The following is a 17,645-nucleotide window of genomic DNA, read 5'->3' as shown; positions in this document are numbered from 1 at the left end:
AGATTCTTTCAGGAGTTCCCTCTGCTCTGGGCCCTCGGAGCAGAATTCATGACCTGGGGCTTTCTTTCCTAGCAGGAAGACTTGAAGTGGAGGGGTGGAAAGTGGAAAGGCAAGATGCCTTAAGGAAGGAAACATACATCCCTGTTTTCCTTTTCTTTAATTCGCTTGCAGCCAATTTAATGGCATTATATACATTAAAGGAGGTACCCAGCAAAGTCCTTGTGGTTTGGGTGCTAATTTTGCATTTGGCAGGGAGTTAACCAGCATCTCTCCATTCTGTGCTATGTGAATATTTGGAGTGGCACATCAGGGCTGTGTTGTCCTGGTGCATGTGCCTGGAGGAAGACACAGGGGCCTTCCTAAGTGCTATCTGGTAGGAAAGTTGTAAAGAAGACTGAGGAGTGCAGGGGCTTGGCAGAATCCATGCTCCTTCATTTCTTTTACTTTATCAGCAAACACCAAGGTATCAGGGCAGAAAAGGGCTGTGCTTTCCAGCCATCACCCAGAAGAGACTTCCTCTCTACCCAGCTTCTTGGAGAAGCAGCAGGACAGAGGCCAGAGCTGCAGCACTTGGAAGTCAGTGGACCGGGCCTTCTGAAGACTCCAGAAGTTTAAGTGGCATTGGGAGTTCAAGCCCAATCTAATTTCTCTACGTGAATACCGAATTTCACCTGTGTATTGATGGCAACTGTAGCATACTTATTCCCTTAAGTATTTGTTTCCCCAGTTTGGCTGTAAGCTCCTTGAGGAAAGTGTAATTTTATTCAACCCACTTTCTGGCTCCTGGAAGCTTCTCTGTGGCAGCATCGCATAGAGTGGCAGAAACAAGGATTTGGGTGGGAGGAAGCCTGGGTTTTAATGCTTGCTGTGCTGCTCACCTTCTATGTGGCCTTGGCAAGATAATGTAATGTTTCTAAGCATCAATTTCTTCATCTATAAAATCAGGCTAATTTATAGTGCTTAGCTCAAAGGCTGAGTACATGGATCAGAAGAGATTCCGACCACACTGCATGAAACGTCAGGACCTCAAACCCCTCCTCCTGCTGTTAACCCTTCCCAGTTGCTATTATTATCTTCGTGTTAATGTTTAAAATCCATAGGAACCAGAATAGGAAGTAAGCACGAGTTACGATAAATGTCTTCCATTTTTGCTTTGTTTCCTTTCCTTGCAAGACTGAGTTTGGATATTACAGGGAAATGATTCCTCTAGACAGTGGTTTTCTGGCAGGCGTTGGTTGAGAGCAGTTTGGAAGGAGATGTGTCCCTTCCCCCGACTTCCCACCCCCTTCACGCTCACTGAGGGTGGCGCCTTCACAAAGGCGTGCAATTAGCCTTAGGCGCCCTGTCTAATTTCACAGCAGCTAAGACGACCAGTTATCTAAAGTGGATTTTGGCATCTCCCCTGCCTGGTACTGTACGTTAGTACGATTTGAGCTTTCACTGAACTTGAGACAAGAACATGCCTCTTCAAATGCTGCTCTTACCCTGCCTTCTACTTCTTTTTCTTCCTGACAAGGGAAGGTTGCTAAATAGTGGAGTTTTTGGTAAATTTTTCATAACATTTTATTATACCTAGATTGTACCATTAATGTTTTACTACATTTGCTTCATGGTCCAGCCAATCCAACTACCTATTCATCTATCCCTGGCAAGACTTCACATACTTTTCTGCATCTTTTAATGTTCCCTATTGACAATACTCTCATCTCTTTGCTGTCCCCTGCTAATCAAAAATGGGCCACTGGTTTTCCCAGGCCCTTAGAAGTGTTGCAGTTATTTGACTTCCAAAATACTACTCTGTATTCTGGCATATCAGTTTTTTGGATTATGGAATATATAGTTGATTCTTGTCATTTGCAGTAGTTTATATTCTATAAAGTCACTATGAATATTGCATTAGTAAATACCAAACCATCGCTCCCAGGGGAAATACAGGGCTAGGTTCCTATGCACCTATGTTCACAGCATTTTCATCAGCTGATCAATACATGCCCTTGACTTACATGTGCATCCGTTTAAAAACACATTATTTTTAATAATTCATTAACATTGAACTCGTGACCAACAGTGCTATAACTCAGGCCTGAACAAAGGTTCTCTAATACTTCTTGAACTTAGGGACAATAGACAGCAAGTCAGCACTTTGCTTGGGAGCCATTTCAGACAATGAAATCACCAACAAAAAGCACACAAAAATGCAAGAATCGTGATATTAAATATACTGCTGAAAGGATATTTGTTTCTAGTCTGAAACAAGAAGGCAGAGCTTTGCCTTGTTCCACCTCAGCTGGGATCACGTGTGTCAGGCAACTCGAAATTTTCACTGCTCTTTGCATGTCCACAAATGACTGCAAAAATGCTGTGAGTATTGATTTGGGGTTACAAATAAATTTTCCTGAGTAGGTAATTCACAAACAGGGAATCCAAGAGTAATGAGGGCAGAATCCATACTCCAAATATAGAGTAACTTAGTCCGCGCACACACATTTGATTCCTCATCCATTTACATGGCAAAACTGACCTTGGTCTGTGCTTTTTCTAGAATCTTCTGTTACTCACTGCCTTATTTTTCCAGTGACATCATTTCTAGTAACTTAGGGATCCACACAGATGATCAGTCCCTGCCCTGCTGTCTCCTGTGATCTATTCAGCCCTTTATCCCACATCGGCCACTCACTCACCTACAAAATCCGCACCTACTTTCAACTTCCCACTATCTGAACACGATGTTTTATCCTTCTTCATTATCTAACTTAGTACTCAACTCCAGAAATTCTTCCCCTCCGATACAGAACCTCCAATCCATCAATCTCACCATTTTCTTGCCTCAATGATCTCCTCAAATCCTCAATTATTTCTTTATCTAGCTCATATTTTGTGGTCCATTCTTATGGACTATACCTTGCAAGCACTTTTTGATCAGTTCCTTATCATGTTATTACCCCAGCCAATGTAACTGTATTAGAGTAGGCTAACTGTTATAATAAATAGACATCAAGATGTATCATTGCCCCAACCCAATAAGAGTTTATTTGATGGTGATGGTGTGGGCTTGGTTTTCTCACTGGGGGTGTGGCCTCTTCCACACAGTCATTTAGGAATCCCTGAGGATCCTGGGGACAGCTCTAAGGTTTCTCTGAAGCTTCTTATAGTAGAGTGAGGTCAGAGATTTCTAGAAGTGGAACATCCCCTAATGTCTCACTTCCAGAACTCAGTTACGTGGTCACACCTACCTGCAAAGGAGACAAAGATGTAATACATCTGGTTTCCCAGAAAGAAGATAAGAATCTGGATTTGGTCAAAAGCTAGCAGCCCCTTCCAGACTGTCTCTCCTGGCAAAGATCAATCTTGGTTAAAGCCAACTCTTCCGTTATTTTGCAAGTTTGTCTGAGCTGTAGAACACTGCTGAAGACAACTAACCCCACTTTAAATTCATGGCCACAAATCTCAAGTGCGTATCCAATACTTAAAATTCCATTACCCTTTTCTCAATTGTTTTCTTTCCCTGATTCCAGATGATGATTTTATATTTCCATTCCACTCACATCCCTTTCTCGCTTTCCACCTCACTTACCACTAGTGTCTTTGCCTCAGGCTTCATTGAGAAAACAGGAACAATTTGACAAGAAGCTTCTGATGTTTCCTCCATCGAAATGACCATCTCACTCAAGTCTGCCCCACTTGGCTCTCCCTCCTGCTGCTACAGATATCGGGTCCCTTCATCTATCACTTCTCTACTTCTGCTCTGGGCCTAATCTTTTGCCTTCTCAAAAACCTTGCCACTATCATTATCTCCTACCTTTCCTGAATCATCAGTTATTCTCTCTTTTCTATTGGATAATTCCTTTCACTATATACATATATTTTAGTATATCCTATCTTCAAAAAAAAAGGAAATAAAAACCCATCCTCGACACCTGCCCAGCAGTCTACCTACCACTCTGCTCCCCTTTGCAGTAAAATCTTGAAAGATTTGTACTTCCTCACCTCGCCTTTTTACATTTTTCTCCTCAATCCATCCTAAACGGACTTCCACCATGCCAGCCCACTAAAGCACTATCCCGGTTACAATCTCCAGTGTTATCTCTGGCCAAATGCAATGGTGACTTCTTGGCTCGTATTATATTGGCCTTAGGGTCTCTGAAATACTTTCTCCTTTGATCTCTCTGGTCTCTTTTACTCAGACCTCCCAATTATCACTGCTTCCTCCTCAGACAAGCCTTCTGTGCCCATATGATCTGAAGTGAGGACCGAGTTATTCTCTTTCACATGTCCTACACTCTCAGGTAGCACTCGCACTTAGCACTACCCAGTATAGATTTTGTATTTGACTTACTTGTCTGTGTCCTCTTGCAGTTTACCTGTCAGCTTTATGAGATTGGGAGCCTTGTCTTGTCACAATATGTCCAGTGCCTAAATAAGGGATCTAACTCAATTACTATATATTGAAAGATAGCACCTATATTTGGATCTATTTTAATTTCACAACTATTTGCCAGAAATTGTCTATGAGGATGTAGTTCTGTTGTGTGTTACAGAATATAAACAGATGACTGCTATATTGCTTTAGTGCACTGGGGCTTCAGTAAGGTGTAGGGTGCATTGACCAAGAAGTCAAAATGATTGTGAAGAAAAGTTGAGTACACAGACATGTAGACAGTCTTTTCCTATCATTGCATCTGTGAGAGAGCAGCCCTGCACTGAGACCACCTATGCAACTTTTGGCCCTCCATTTTCCTCATTTTCCCTGAATGGTGGACATTGACCTTCTCCTTTCTGGGCTTTGAAGGGACAGGTGTTATTCAACTCCAGCTTGCAGGGCCCAACACAATTCCAGACAAAGAATAGTTCCCACTAACTGCTGATTCAGGAACTGTAAGATGCTAATAAAAACCTTGTTTGGGTTGTTCCTTCACCTATTTGCTCCTTTGCTAATTTAATGAAGTTCATGTTACAACTGTGTTTGAGTTCAAATACTAAAGTTTTGATATATCTCACAATGTAAATAGAAAAAAAACGTATTTGTTTGTTTGAAGAATTTTTACTGCGCCTCTCTCCATACCCATACTAGACAGCAGTGAACAAAAATAGAAGGGGCTCATGTCCTCATGGGACTTCTCATCAAGCAGGGTAAGGCAGGGATGATAGAGGGGTGTGAGCACAAGCAGAATAGTGCACACTTAGGTCATCATTGGCTTCAGCTTGAGCTTTGCATTTTTTTGCAGTAACTCTAGAGCTGATCCAGGTTAAAAAGTGAGTGGCAGTACCATTATTCCTACTACTAGTGTCTGCATCCCTGTGATGGTCTGAAGCTGTGTGTACCCCAAACACATTCTTAAACCCAATCCATTCCTGTTGGTGTGAACCCATTGTTAAGCAGGAACTTTAGATAAGGTGACTTCAGTTAAGGTGTGACCCACCTCAATCAGGATGGGTCTTAATCTTATTACTGGAGTTCTTTATAAGTACAATGAAATTGAGACATAAAGAGAAAAAGCCAGAGAAGCAAGAAGCAGAAATTCAGAGGCATCCGGGAGAGAAGGGTGAGACCAGCAGATGCTGCCAGGTACACTGTCATGTGTCAGAGAAGCCAAGGATCATCAGTAAGGGGTGTTTGGTAAGAAAGCATCGTCTTGATTTTGCCTTGATTTGGACATTTTCCTGGCCTCAAAGCTGTGAGTGAATAACTTCCCATTGTTTAAGTTGACCCATGTCATGGTGTTTGCTTTGAGAAGCCTGGGAAATGAAAACAGTCACTATGGGACTTTCTCAACAACATGGCTGCATCAAGTGAGCTAGAGCTGTGATTGGGAAATGGAAAAGACCCCAAAAACACAAGCAGGAACAAGTGATTGAATATTGCCATTTTGGAACCTAAACTTACAAGGCTGAATCCTAATTGCTAAGAAAGCATTATTTCATCAGAAAGATCCCCTGATACTATCTATTCTGGTTTCTCTGATTTTTCAACTGACAATCAAGTTTCTGGTAGAAGTAATTTTGTCTGCAGGTATGGAAAATATACACTTTTTCCCCCCTCACATCGGTTCTTTTTAACCTGACAAATCATCTGGGAACTGGAAAAGCAAAAGCAACATCTTTTCTCTTTCTTAAAATAAATATGAAGAGAAGGGTGAAGATCATTTTTGTGGCTAATCATTACTTCAAATAAGAGTGGGGGGAAGGGTTTGTTTGGATAAAATTATCCTGAACAATCCCACTCCCCAAATGTCCACTAGGAATCTGCTGGAAGCTACTCACCTCCATGACTCTGCTTCATGAGCTCAGTCAAATGAAATAACCACCTCAGCATTTGTGATTTTCTTCCTTGGTTGTAAATTTATCATAAAAAAATTAAATTAAATCATTCATTTACAATGTCTAAGTCTACTTTCTAACAATGAATCCTGCACCCAGGATATTTCTAAGATGGGGTGCTATTATTTATAAAATAACAACCAGATTATAGAGAAAACACAAAAATTAGATCATGTCTCTTTACTGACATATCAGTTCTTATATAATCATATTTATTTAAATATCTTTAAATTAATCACATTTTATTATAATATAGCTTTTGTAGGTGAATTTGACCCAGGCATCTGCCTCTTAAGAACTCTTCAATTGAGAGATACGTTAGGGTTATAAAGGGAACTCTTTTCTGTGCAGTCCACACTGTCTTGGCAACATGAAGATGAAAGCTTAAGTGGAAAAGAGATACCAATTAATGTCAAATTTTAAAGAGATCAATTATTGAATATTAACTATATTCAATAAGTCATTATTCAATACTTTACATGTATTAACTCATTTCATTTTTATAACATTCCTAAGAGGTAGGTATAATTACTAGCATTCTTATTTTACAAATAAAGTAATCAAGGCACAGAGAGGTGAGGTAATGTGTCCAAGAAAACAAGCTATTAATTAGAGAGCTAGTCTGTACTCTAACAGTCATCCTCTGCTGTCTACTGTAGTGCTAATCTAAATGAACAAAGTCTCCCGAGTTCAAAGTAACACAGTTTGTGACTTCTTAGTAAAATGTATTGAGTGTCTGCTGTATTGATTCAGTTCTGCATTTCCAGTCTTATCACAAGGTAACACTTCCTTAAAGGCGAAAAGAAACCCCGTGTCTTGCTTCAATTAGGTTCTTAAAATATTTAAAACATGAGTGATCCCAGTTCATTAAGCATTCCCTTTTCTTTCTTGTCTTCCTCCATCCTGTCCTCCCTCCCTGATTATTTTCCCTACCTCCTTGATTCTTTCACTCTTTTTCTTTCCTTCTTTCAAAGCATATCAGCTACTGTTAGGTACAGGGAATGCAACCAGCATTTTATGGGGAGAGAATAGAAATCTGTATAACTTCAGGGGCTTGCATGCTTTGGGTCTCTTCCATCTGCAAGTGGCAGAAACCCACCTGAGGTGGTCTCAGCCATGGGGGCGTGAGGGCAGCGGGCATCTTGTGGGGCCTGGTCAGGACCGTGATGCATCTCAGAAACAACTGAGAAACACTGCATCAGGGACAGACACTCCGAGTGCTCTGTAATCACTGCTCAGTTTTGCTTCTCTCTGCCATGTTCTTTTCCTTCTTTGGGGAAAGCAGAAGAGGGGGATAGGTAAACACGGAGGCTTAGGCACCAAAGTGCCAGGGTCTGAATCTGAACTTTGAGGGCTCAGTGGTGACCAGTGGTGACTCAGTGGCAGGTCCCTTGACCTTTCTGTGCCAGTTTACTCATTGGTAAAAGGACAAAATGATAATAATGGCATGGAGTTCTTTGGGGAATTAAGTAGGCTTTTATTACACAATTCTTAGCATAGTCTCTGGCACATATTGGGTACCCAGTAGCTATTTTTCTTTCTCACAGTAGGCAGGTTTTCTCCAAAAGAGGGGATGCCTCTCACTGATCTCTCTGGTTCTGCCTATGCCCCCAAGCTACCCTTAGCTCTCTCACAGCAATCAGCTTGATCCTTCGAAAAAGAAGCTGCTGTTACTGTACTTTTGGCCCTCTAGTGGATTCCCCTCCATCTCGTAATTGGCACACAGCTGTGGCAAGACTTCAAGGCAGCGTGTGATCTGTGCACCACCTCCACCCCCAGCACTGCCAACTGGCTCCTTCCATTCTCCCTCTCACATGCGCAAGCCACACTGGCTTCCTCGCTGTTCTTCAACATACCAAGCAAGGTATGTTCTTCAACATACCTCAGGACCTTTGCATTTCTTGTTCTCGATGCCTGGAATGATGTTACCCCATATACCTACATGTCTCATCCAACTCTTCTGCTTTTTTCAGGTCTTCGTTCAAATAATGCCATTTCTGTGAGTCATTTCCTACTCTCATATTTCAAATAGCATCCCACCCACCACACACGCACACATACACACATGTTCTTTCTTCACCCTTCCTCTGTCTAATTATTCTCTGTATCACTCATCACCATCTGAAATACTATATATTTACTTGCCTACTTATTTGTCATCTGTCTTCCTATACTAAAGGGTAGGGACTTTTGTTCTATTTCTTTCACTGCATGGTGCTTATAACATAGTAATTGCTTAGCAAATATTTGTTGGATCAGGGACTCAGTGGAAAACATTCTGTACTTGCATAACTTAAACAATTTCAAACACCAGTGGAGTGAGTGGTTTATCAGTTCTAAGTCCACAATTTCCAGGGAAGGGGCTCCTTGACTATTTTGGGTCAAATGCCCACTCAGCAGGCCTGGGACAGGGCCACATGGTAACATGGCTGCCGTCACCTGCCCTGCGGGACATAGAATGGATGGAGGGACCAATCCCAGAGCAGGAAAGCAGTGCCCAGAAGATAGAACAATAGATGCTGAACAGAAACAGTATATGATCCTTTCCTCCAAGGAATTTACATATAGTAATTTCATCCTTTTCCCTCTAGTTTTGAATTATTGTGGGGCAAGGCCATCCTAACCCAGAAAATTCCTTTGTGCATTACCTGAGAGAAGATCACTTCCATTTTATCCTACAGTCAGGTGGTAGGCAGGTATTTACTGAGGAATGACTGCCTGCCAACAGCATTCAGTAAGTACCCTGTGATGGAGAAAGACAGACATGCAAACTAGAGAAGTAGATTTGGGAGTCACTTACATCCTGGTGAGAGAGAGGAAGTGCTGAAAGCAGATGAGCTCTCTGAGAAGACAGGTGGAGAGGGAAAGGAATAGAACCCACAGTCTAAGGAGAGATACACCAGCTGGAGCCCTTCGATGACAAACTTCAGAGAGCCCTGCATCTGCTCAGACCTGGCCCGGGAAGGAGCCCCTCCCAAATGCCACATAGATGAAGGAGACCGACCATAAGCATGGTCGCCTTGAGGACACAGGTTCTCTTTTACCCAAGATTGTTTTCTCATTCTCTAGCACAGACCTGTTTTTTGAACAATCGGGTGGTGAACGTGCTAATCAAACATTCAGTTCTCAATATATACACTGTAGTTTTTGACGGTTGTGAAGGGTCATTGCCACCCCTCTACTCCCCAAAGCAAAAGGACAATGGGTGCAGCAGCGGTCACCCTTCTTTGCGTGAGGTTGGTTACTGTTAATTTTCTTAACAAGCCTTGCTGAGGTGTCTTCTGTGCTTTTGAAAGATCCACAAATACGATAATTTCAGGAATACATGGTGTCTTCAGGGATATTCGAGCACACAGAGTTCTGGAAGCATATGAGCTAAATTGATGGTCTTTTAAAAATGACTGAAAATTTCCAATAGCTGGAGGTTTTAAAACTTATTTCACGGACTCTGTGAATACATGGCTTCAACTTCTATTTTTTAGGGGGCTCGTGTTTCATCCATTGCAGAAGGAACAATTTTTAAAAATGTTAGGGGAAATTTTGTGAGTAAAATAAACCAGACTAGACCAAATGCTTGCTTGATAACTGAAATCCATGCTGTTCACTTGGTTTGTCTTCTGTGAGCCCTCCCACCATGCCAATGGCAAACGTGTTCACCCACTTAGCATGTATGAAGCACCATATGATAGAAAACGCATATCCTTTGCACTCAAGGGAATTAACAACTGATAAGGGAAGATGAGACAAGTACACAGATAACCATATGGTGGCACTGACCAAATGTCCAGTCTATTTCTCAGTGGTGTAAAAAATAATGTTTCAAATAAATCATAAATAAATGAAAGCATTGGCTGGAAAAGTGTATGTGAGCTCAGAAGAAGGAGAGGTGATCTGATGAAGTGACAGCGTATATCTTCCTGTTGAATATGGAATTGGAGGGGAAGGAAAGGGTGTGAGCATACAGAGATGAAGAGGGGAAGGAATAGAATATATTTAGGGGAAGAATATAGGAAGAAGCATTGGGATAGGATCCCCAAGCTGTTGAGCCTGGGATACCTGAAGAAAGAGACTGGGGACACTGCATGGGTAGGTTTGCAGCAATGCCAGGCTAGCTTGTTCAGAGGATGTGAAGGATGTTGGGGAGTCACGATATTTATCACTGGCTAAACACAATGTGCGAGGAGCTTTCTTTTCATTTATTAAATAATGAGCTCTCTCTAGATATAATACATCTTACAGAGGTCAGGTGTCTTAGTTTGCCAGGGCTGCTATGACAAATATCACAAATTGTTTGGCATAAGGAATAGGAATGCATTGTCTTACAGTTTTGAAGTATAGAACTGTAGAAGTCCAGGGTCTCAGCAGGCCATGGTTTGTCCCAGAGTCGGTGGCATTCTGGTGCTGGCTAGAATCCTTGGGGCTCCTAGGCTCGCACCTCTGTCTCCGTCACATGGCAACCATTTCCTGGGTCTCCTCCTGTGGCTTTCTCTGACTGCCTGCATGTGCATTTCCTCTGCCTGCAGTTATATGCGTTAGGATTAAGGCACACTCTGAACCAATCTGGCTTCATCTAAATAGGATCTTGCAAGACCCTATTCACAAATGAATCCACCCCCTAACAAATAATAACATCTTCCAAGGCTCTGTTTAAAAGTGTGTTCACAGTCACAGGAATGCAGATTAAGACTTGAACATGTCTTTATGGGGGACATGATTCAATCCCCAACATCAGCCTTCACACTGTAACTAAGTCACTTTTGTAAATAGGGTCTTGAACAATATTCTGCCTTTTACAATTGTAAGATCAAGTAAGATAGAGAAAATCTGTAAGTAGCCTTTAAGCATGACTTTGATAAAATGAACAACAATGTACACAATTAAGTATAAGGTATTCTTATTTAAAAATTTTTAACAAATATAAATTATCTATGTAACAAAACAAAATGTTGCATGGCATTCTATGCATAGTCTCATTGAAGACTTTGTTTTCAGAAAATGATTGCTATTTCAAAGAGATGTCATGATGCCAAAAACCACACATACATGCAAGGGAAAGAATTCCCCTTTGTTCTCTTACCTTTTGTTTTGGCAAACTGGATAAAAGTTTGGAAACTGGTTCAAGCATATGGTGTCTAAAAATTCTCAGACGGATGTTAACTTAAAAGAGGCTGACTTTGCAAACCATATCACAACCCTGCTCAATTCTACAACCTCTTGTATGTGTGATAATTTGGCTGTAGCTTATATATCAGTCCCATCAGGGCTAGAGGCAGACACATGCTGACTGATGGAGTTGTTTTATTTGGATAAACCAACATGTTTATATGGACAATTTTATTGGCTTACTACACTATAGACCAATCTTCTAAACATTGATGATTGGACAATTGGTTGACTTTATACTTGACTACTTTACATTGTATTTGAAATAAATCAGAGCTAAATAAATAAGTCTTTAAATATGATATACCAAGGAGATATCAAGATAGTCTCCATCAAAGAGGCTACCATTCCAAATCTGAAACAAAAATGAGAATGCATTGCCTGATTATACATCCCTTGTGGGATACAGTCTTTCTGAGCATGGTATAGACCTTATCTTGTCTAGAGTTATGGAGATCAGGGTTTGGAAGATTTTCAGATGCAGGAGTGTTTGGAATATTGGTTGACCTTTACCATGAAGCATGGTTACTTGGAAATAATTTTTGCTCATTGGCTGATTTTCAGCAATCTCAGGCTGTCACTGATTGGCCAGCTTCCAGAAGCATGGTTACCGATGCGAAGTAGTCACTGATCATTTAGGATGGATTTAAAATTGGTTCTGGCCATTGCTTGCTGTTCTGGCCAACAGAAACAGCCCTTTCACATGGGGATAGGAACTTTCGTTGTCACTAGAAAACATTGTTATCATTCACCATGCCTAAAATGTTAAACTCTACTCTAACCTTTTTCTTCCATGTTGAGGAATATAGTGACAAAGGACTACAATTCTTTTTACAAGATAAAGAATGAAAAAAATACCAAATATTAAAATAGGTTGTCAGAAGGGTTGACAGGTGATGATATATGAATCATTAACTTTTGAATTAAAATTTTACATCTCTGGTTATATTTTAGTCCTGGAATGGTCTAAGTTTGACTAGATATTTGCATTGCCATGCAGATTATCGATAGCACATTCATTTACTTCAGATCAACTTCTTCTTTTGGAGAAAAATGGACATAATAAATTGAATTAGTTTGACATATTCGTTTGGGAAAAAAATAAAGGCATAAAAGAATGTCAGATTTAAATAATTATCCTTTTTAGTTTCCCTTTGTAAAAGCTCTAGTTTTGAGAGAAACTTGAGTTCCGAGACCTTGAGATAAAGAGGATGGTATGGAAGCCATTCATTAATGCAGGGCCTTAAGAAGAATGTGGAGAAGCAGAAAAAATTTGAGAGTAACCAAATATATTCCACAAGAAAAAAAAGTTGAGTTGATTTGGGACTAACCATCCAAAAATTCCATCTGTATCAGGATGAGTACATTCTCTATGGAGGATCAGCCTTATCTCATGGTGCCTTGTTTAGGAATATTGGAGAAATTCGTCATACACCCCTCAGACACACTGCTCAGGACCACTAATGTTCTTTCATTGTTGAATATCTTTCATTGCCACAGGTTGTTGTGGCCCTCAGGGGTTCCACAGATTGATTCAGAAGACAGCAAATGTAGGCTTGCCACATAAAGAACAAGGGGCATTCTGCTGAAATGCATATGAAGCAAACAATCGGCCTGGTAAGAGATAATGAAGGGCTCACCCAGGGGAGCTATTCACACAGCAAAGAGGGGTGTTTGGAAGGGGCCAATGGATGGGGATTTTAGAAAAAAAATATCTGACAATAGAAGAGAGGACATTTTATCAATTATGTACATTGTTTTATATTCGTGGGCATTTTTTGTTGTTGGATTGAATTCTCAAGGTGAAAACAGCTTGCTCTGGATCACGCTCTGACCCATCGAACTCCTCTGGAATTGTGCAGTCCAGCTGAGCATGGCTTACTTTGGGGCCACACTTTTTTCTGTCCTGTGTTGTTATAATTAGTCTCCTCAAATTTCCTGTGAGCTTCCCATGGCCAGGATGTGGTCCATGTCGTTCAGCTCTATATATCCCACAGCAGTTGGGAATAACTCCAGCAGGCACTGAGTGACTATTGGTTGATTGCCCCAACATGCCACTTTTTTGCTATGAGGTTAAACACTGTTCACAATCTGGTGGAGACTTCTCCTCCAACTTAGCTGTTACTTCTGATCTTCCATATGGGCCTTCAAGATGTGTTATCATTAGCAGCCTCTTAAATACCTTAATTGGAGAAGTTAGGCATTTTGTATCAAGGGAGCATAGAATTCAATTGAATCCAGATACTCCAATATCTAGTGTTCTAAATCCAAAAGAGGAAATAAAACGGCTTTGGGGTAGCAAAAGCTATAACTTAATTGGTAACACCTGCAGAGAGCAGGTGATAAATATATGCAGAGGCTAAGGGATATCTATGATCTTTTTTTGTTGTCATTCCCTGTGCATACATCCTATTGCGTGGTAACGGTTAGAATCAAACTTGTTTGGAGAAAGGGAAAATATCAAATAGAAGATATTCTAATATGAACAGAACATTCAGAAATGCAGGTGAAATTCTTAATAAAAACTATTTTATCTCTTTCCTTTCTTGCCATCACAATCTAAGTTATTGAGGGTAGAAATTCAATGAACATATCTTACCAAAATATTTATTCAAATCTGAATGTTAGTGATTTTCAGATGTTTCCCAGTAGAGTGGAAACAGAAAGATAAATGACTTTTTCACCCTGTTTGGGAGTTATTGTTATCTTCCAGCCTGTGATACTCCCTCATTATCGAAGGGTACACAAATCCAGGCATTGCATAATTTGAGAACCAAAAGTAAAATAGTAAAACATTTCTCAAGATGCTTTCACTCTTTCATCAGTTTTAGAAAGAATATAAATGCAGGAAAAGAAGTATACTTCAAACTGGCTCTTCCCAGGCATTGCAATCCTAAGCACAAAACTATACGCATGGCTTCTCCATGGAATGCCACCAACACTTTGCAAACACTGGAATTCCAGTCCATATAACTCCTGGGACTTCTGGGACTATGCTAGCATGGGCGAAGTTCATTTCCCACATTTTACAGGCTGTCAAACTGAGGCCCAATGATGGGAGGCAGCTATAACTTTTCGCATATCCATCTGATAACAGTTATGAAATGAATGCCTTCCTGTCTTCTTACCAATGAACCAAAGCACCTGAACTGTTTACTTCCATTTTAATCAGTCAGCCAATCAAGTCTGAAATGAGAGCTTGCTTAATTATGCTCTCAGTTCTATGCTTTGCTATGCTATGAAGGACTAAGAGAGGGAGTGCAGTTCTGCCCTCTAGGAAACCTGACTTAGACACACCTGAAACAATTAGAGAACAATACAACACAAGAGGCAATTAAGCAAGGAAATGTTAAGTGGGATGATTATAGTTCTTTGAAGGGATCAAAGGTGTGTCTCCAACAGGGGAAGAAAGACATTAAGAGAGGGTCTTTTCTTTCTCAGTCTCATTTTCATCTTTTCCATTTCTTACTCATTTTCATTTTTAAGAATAACAGAAGTAAGAAATAGCCTCAGACATGACCCCTGTAGCACAGCCACCAGGCTTACCTCCAGTTCTTTTCCTAGTCACTCTCTGGATCTGTTTTGGATTTTGGATTTTGGACAGTAGATATTGGAGCATCCAAATTCAATTGAATTTTATGCTCCCTTGATACAAAATGCCTAACTTCTCCAATTAAGGTATTTAAGAGACTGCTAATGATAACACATCTTGAAGGCCCATATGGAAGATCAGAAGTAACAGCTAAGTTGGAGGAGAAAGTCTCCACCAGATTGTGAACAGTGTTTAACCTCATAGCAAAAAAGTGGCATGTTGGGGCAATCAACCAATAGCCACTCAGTGCCTGCTGGAGTTATTCCCAACTGCTGTGGGATATATAGAGCTGAATGAGATGGACCACATCCTGGCCACAGGAAGTTCCAGGAGATTTGAGGAGACTAATTATAAACAATTCAAGGCATTAAAGAATGTGGTCCCAAATAAGCCATGCTCAGCTGGACTGCACAATTCCAGAGGAAGTTACTGGTTCAGAGCATGACCCAGGGCAAGCTGTTCTCACCTTGAGAATTCAAAACAACAAGAAATGCCCACAGATATAATATATAATTGATAAAATTTCCTCTCCTTCAGTGTCAGACTTTTTTTCCCCCAGGTCACATTTCACAGGTTGCATCACCTTGCTTTCATCACTTCTTCTGGAGATGTGTACGGTCCCATTCCCCTAATATCTTCTGCTGTCTGCCTATAAGCTACCTGGACTCTATATTGTATTCCTTCTGCACAGAACCTATCTCCTCACATGACCTGGACACTCCACCTCTTTTAGCACAGTCCAAGATTGCATCAAATTTCGTAGTGCAACATTTCACTATAGAGTTACATTTAGCTTATGGGCAGCTAAGGCTTTCAGTTCATTTTCCACATGAGTTCTTATTAAACCATATCTCACAAGGGAACTTGGAAAATTGAAATTTGAAATCCCTGTGCAGGATTAACCTTGATTTTTGTTAAAATCCAGCTGGTTTGTTCTGACCTATCATTCTAACAAATCACATTTTTCCCCCTAGATCCTGATAATATCATTACATGTATTAAAGACTCCTATCTGCTTTTAGGTCATCATTATCAAAATTCTTTGGAAAAGCCATGTTTTAGTTTGTTTTAAAATCTCATTCTACGATGCCTAGAAAGATTCTAATATTAGATTTATTTCACCCTCCTTGCTATGGGTAAAATGCATTTATTGCAAAAAGCTATTTAATCTTTGTTCACTACAATAATTTGATGACCTTAACCCAAATTTCCAAATGATCTTTCATCACTGTCTTTTATTTTGTCTCACTGGCTAAGACTCAGACTTCCTTAATTTTAAGTTTGGTTCCCACAGTGTTTGCCTTATCACAGGTCAGGTGTTATTTGCTGCAGGAATAGTCAGCTTAAGTATCCAGAGTTGTAGTTTGACACATTTCTGAAAAGGAGCAATAAGAAGTACTGTCTTCCCCACTGTGCCTTCTAAAATGACTTATGTTGCTTTATGCTAATGTTAACAGGCTGCTTCAGGCTGGAAGAACATGCTGGAAAATCGTGGTCTGCCGTGCATTTCCTTTGATGTTATTCCATGCCAGATCAGCAGAGAGTGTGCACAGCCTTGTCTGGGCATAGTTCTTGAAGTTCAGAACTCTTATTTCAGCACCCTGTCTGGGGACAGCTCCCCGCACAATGGTATCATCTTCCATTTCACTTTAGACTCTTCCACAAAGGATAGATCATGGTTTGAAAGGAAAGATATAGTTATTGTCCCTCTATTATGTAGTGCTATCTTACTGGATTGTTTGAATGGAGTGGTCTATAATTATTATTTTTAAGCACAAAGAAATTTGAGAGAAGGAATAGCACATTGACCAAAAAAGATGTCTAATTAGATTGTGTTAAAATGCTTTGTAATATTAAAACATCAGAGACAGCCTCCACTCTGATAACGCCATAACCACTCCTTCACGCCAAAGCACTAACGTTGCTACCAAACATAAAGATTTATGAGTTGACACATTTATAGGGAGAGAGCTTAGTATGACAACAATACAAGCAAACATTATCTTATAAACTGCCCAAGCTAAGCCCCCTTGGTTGGTGCCAAAATTGAGGTTAGTTGCTTAGGGTCTGAGGGCAGAACACCTGGGTTCAAGTCCTGGCTATGACCCTTAGCTCCTATGTGAAACTGGTGAAATTATTTCACGTGAGACTCGGTTTGTTCATCTGTTAAATACAGCTAATGAAAATATCTAACATATGAGGTTGTTATAAGAATGAGAATAAGACAATAGAAATAAAGTATTTATTAAATTGTCTGGCACACAGCAGCAAAAATAGCTAAGATTTAATGAGTACTTACCACATACTGATTGCTGTCTTAAGAGCTTTATATAATCTTGTGTCTGATGCTCCCTTTATCCAGGATATCGACAGATCAGTAAAAAAAATATGGATACAAATAAATAAATAATAGGGGGGTAAGGGGTAAAATGAATTGGGTAGATTGAAATACTGGTGGTCAACAAGAGGGAGGGCTAAGGGGTATGGGATATTTGAGTTTTTTCTTTTTATTTCTTTTTATGGAATGATACAACTGTTCTAAAAATGATCATGGTGATGAATACACAACTAT

The 17,645-nt window shown here is 40.2% G+C and overlaps 1 long non-coding RNA gene across 2 annotated transcripts in view; it reads right to left on the bottom strand.

Annotated features, from left to right (window-relative positions):
* Positions 1–6,562: 6,562 nt before the first annotated feature.
* LOC143675937 (uncharacterized) overlaps positions 6,563–17,645 on the bottom strand; it is a 60,927-nt gene continuing 49,844 nt past the window's right edge. Inside the window, exons 2-4 of one of the 2 annotated variants that reach the window (XR_013171700.1) lie at positions 10,642–10,835; positions 8,967–9,061; positions 6,563–6,701 (exon numbers count right to left, since the gene is read on the bottom strand). This is a non-coding gene — a long non-coding RNA (uncharacterized LOC143675937). Of the gene's footprint in view, positions 6,702–6,888; positions 7,589–8,966; positions 9,062–10,641; positions 10,836–17,645 lie in introns of those variants that run through there. The other variant, XR_013171701.1, reaches the window with a different exon arrangement.

Source organism: Tamandua tetradactyla, chromosome 3 (assembly GCF_023851605.1).
Source record: "Tamandua tetradactyla isolate mTamTet1 chromosome 3, mTamTet1.pri, whole genome shotgun sequence".
NCBI lineage: Eukaryota > Metazoa > Chordata > Mammalia > Pilosa > Myrmecophagidae > Tamandua > Tamandua tetradactyla.
This window is presented reverse-complemented; position numbering and strand designations above follow the sequence as displayed.